Source organism: Sinocyclocheilus rhinocerous, unplaced genomic scaffold (genome assembly GCF_001515625.1).
Source record: "Sinocyclocheilus rhinocerous isolate Xijiao unplaced genomic scaffold, SAMN03320098_v1.1 scaffold387, whole genome shotgun sequence".
NCBI classification, from domain to species: Eukaryota; Metazoa; Chordata; class Actinopteri; order Cypriniformes; family Cyprinidae; genus Sinocyclocheilus; species Sinocyclocheilus rhinocerous.
The window spans coordinates 1,185,902-1,190,076 of NW_015651557.1; positions in this window are offsets into that span (position 1 = coordinate 1,185,902).

Consider the following 4,175-nt stretch of genomic DNA (forward strand, 5'->3'; position numbering starts at 1 on the left):
CTTTTGTAGTTGAAAGTTAAAAAGATTGGAAATCTGTAAAATGAGCCATCGCACAAATGGCTCAGTGCTCAAATTAAGATCTCACAAAGGGGTTCTTAATAAAGCATTGAGTAATTTCATTGGTTCCATCAAGAGCCAATTTGTAAATCTGTGACACCGGGGTCGAGAATAACAGTAGCAGGTTGAACAGGTGAAAGAAAATGAGCACAATTTATCTACAGTACATCTTGACTTTTTCTTCAGCAGATGAGCTAATCACCACCAGTACCTCTGATCCATTCTCTCGGTCTAGCTGTGTATTATCAAGATGTTTTATTCATTCCTAATTTGACTGCTTGTTTCATTCAAAGTCACAAATTCTGAGTCCAAAGCCTCTGTATATCCCACAGGAGTTGGTTCTCTTGACAAAGTCAGAAAATTGAGATTGTATTAAAGGCTTTTGTGACAGGCAGTGGAGCAACGCTACTGTAAGCGACCTCATTTTAACCATGACTCATATGAGAGCCCCAAATCTACTTCTAATAAGAATAAGTGTTCTGATGCACTCATCAATGTCAGAAAGAAGGAAAGAAAGATGCCTTCAAAATCCATTTTGAATAAAGAAAACTAGGCCTATATTAGGCTTCTTTGTTTTTTTTGGAAGCTACTTGCCTGTTTGTATTTGTGTGAATTATTTGATATTGTCTGTCATGTAATTTGTCTGTTTTAGATAGCAGAAATGCTAAGTTAGGAGTTGTGCATCCCATGCTCCCACTTTATTATGGAGATGACACTCATGATCAGTGTGTTATGTGTACCATGCTCAGTCAGCCCTCGAAAAGGCTGATTTTCCGTGAGCATTTCACGATGAGCTGACTTTCTTCTTGAGGGATGCGAGTTAGGCTGTAACCTTGCGGCTCGGGTCCCGTGTTTGCCGAGGTGCACGTGGATTATGCTCACAGTTTGGGACGAGAACAGATGGGCGTTCCCATTTCTCTCTCCCTCTCCAGCTGCGTGCAAACAGATCCCAAGATGCTTATATGTAGTGATAAGAAACAAATGTGCCACCAAGCAAATGACTTGCATCCCATAATCTGGTATGATCACAGCATAGCGACATCTGTGGTTAACATATTAGGGGGAAAGGAACGAGGAAAATATCAGAAAGGGGCGCTTTTATCAAATCTGTGCTGCTGCTGGAGTGTGGCGCCCACCCAAAACTCCTCAAAAATGTTGCATTGCAACATTATGGCAATTAATCTATTATTCATATATAAATCATTAGTAAAGCAGTAAATAATGACAGTTTGTTTAGACAATGTTCCATCCGATAATGATTCTAATGAAAAGTGCGGAAGCGGCCAACTGTTGCTATGGTTACCTGCCCAGGCAAACATCATATTAACAAATGTCTATTTACCACCCTGACTAACCTGTGATTACTTTATTGATGGTTACTGTTTGTGAATATGCATGTGATGCAGTTTCATTGATGTACGCCCGTACAGAAACATATGCGAAATAGTTCATTGAAAAGAAATAAGTTGCATATGGATGCATGATTCTGTATGGGATAAACAAGCAAACTTAGAGTAAATGTAAACAAGAAAAACTGCATGTACAGTATATGCATCTGTTTCAGACATATTGTTTTCTTGATGTCACTGCACATTTGACAAAAAAAGGAAATGAAGTTACTTAAAGCACTTGACAAAATTTTAAACAGAATCCAAACATAGACAACTATTTATTAGTTAATAAAGGGGAAAAATACAAAACAAAACTGAGTCACACAATAACACAACAAGACCTAGATTAAAGTTAACTGGACTTGAAACAGAAGAACCAAATTAAAATTCCAAAAACCTAAGGAAAAAAATAACAAGCATGATTTAAATTGATTCATTACTTTTTTTTCAACATCATTAAATAAAAGTACCTTATATTTATACGTGTTGGCAGGTCATCACTTTTACATACACTATTAATGAGAATAATTACTCATGGAAAAAGTTTGGGCCCCATATAATTTACTTTTTGAACATGTTGCTCCCAGAAAAAAAATGTGGTGAAAAGTCTTTCTATATCCATCACTTTGACAAGGCTTTAGCCCATTTCCAACAGCTCATATCCATTTTCATTATTACTGTGTTTCAAGCTATGACAGTAATGATCTTGCATTATTCCTACATGGAATCATTGTCACTTTATGATCAATATGTCCTGCATATTTGTATTGACAGCTGCATGAGATTTTTTATCATTTGGGAAAAATGTCAGAATTAAACACTTCTGAGGCTTTTTAAATCTCTGTGGAGGCAAGTCATTTTATGAACAGAACTATTTTTGGTAAAAACCTTGTAGTAACATTCATAAATAAGTCAGTAACGAATTGAGCATTATATAATGCTCAGTAATAGTTTAACATTCAAATTCAGGTATCACTTGGTAACTTTGTGTGAAAAACAAACTTAAGTTATTTAATGGTAATCTTTTCATTGAGCCAGTGAGTTGCACTTAAACCAGATCAGTCTGATTCTGAACATTAATATCTGTTTATTACTGGATCATCCGATCTATTCAAAAGAACAGTTTCATGAATCAGACATCTCTACTTCTGCCATGAACATGCCGAAGAGACCAATATTCACATACAAAAATTATCTGTATTTAAAATTTCCCAGAATGAGAGATTTCAGGATGAGTAAAGAAACCTTCTGACCTAAGACATCAGTTTCCTCACAAATTATTTATCATTTTCATACAGCATTTTTGTTTCCCTTTGTACAATTATTATCATGTAAGTCAAGGTTATCGTTTGTGCTTGTGCTCTCAAAATCTGTTCACAAATAAGACTGTGAAAATAAGATGTTTTTTTTATTATTTCTTCTGCTTTTACAACTAAATTAGCTCTTGTTTTTGTAGTTTCTAAAGAATATTCTGCAAGTTGGTATATAAATTATAAAATGTCTGTACATAAGTGACAGCAATTCATAATGTTATATCACTAACAAACCATACTGTATTATCAATTGAGACAGTCAATAATGTCTGATAGTTTTCAGCGCACACACACCATTCTATTATTCTTCTTATTATTATTATTGCTGTGTCAGGTGCGAGAAAAATCATACAGAAAAGTAAATTCATTAATAGTAATAAATACCTTCTCCTCGACTACAGTATCTCACAGGAGACTGATTCCATGAGCTCCAATGACTTCGTTGCTCATTTGCATAAAGTTAAACTTTTCTCAACTTTGTCAAGTCAGTGGACACTCCCACATTGCATTTTACTCATGTGGCCAGAAATCGCTAACTCTAAAAGAAAATTAATGACATCCAGTTGCTTTGCCTCAGTAAGTCGCTGTCAGTGTGAACGGAGCATGAGGTGCTCAAACACACAAGGATGACACTAATTACAGCATGAGGAGGAGGTAAACCGTTACCCTGGCAGGATAAGAGGGAGAAATTTTCCACTGGGAGTGAGAATTCCTGGGAAAATACTTGTCCAATCAACTGCTTGATGGTGTGATTATGGTTGAGGAAAAGGAAAACTGCAACTAGGAGCTTTAGACTTCTTTCCTGGAATATAATTTGACCCTAAACTCAAATATTATTATTATTTTTGTACTGTGCAAGCAGTATTCCCTAAAGAGCTGTGCACTGTAACATCATCCTAAAATGTAAATTTCCATAAGCCTTCCTCAGTGGAAATACTGCACTAAAAATAATTTTTTTTCTTGATTTACTTACACTATTTACCTACTGTAAGTTTATGCAGAAGTGTAATAATGAGTTCCTTGTGTGGAAACACAATACTGTTTTAAAGGCAGGGTATGTGATTTTTCAAAAACACTTTAGAAAACTGATTCGGGCCGAATCGCAAAACAAACTTGTAGCCAATCAGCAATAAGGGGCGTGTCTACTCGTGATGTGGAGGAGAGAGCTTTCAGTGCATGGGACGGACATTAGCCGAGCCGAGCGACAGAAAGATAGTACTTGTTTGTTCACTTACTTGAAAAATTAAAAACTGAAATAATGCTAACCCTTAATGATGCCCCTTTAGGACGTCAAAATTATTATCAAAAAATATTGAAGTGTCATGTTTACAGGAATATATATATATATATATATATTAGAAGAAAATTTCAGACAGCACTTAGAGGCTTTTGCATCTGAACACTTCAAAATATA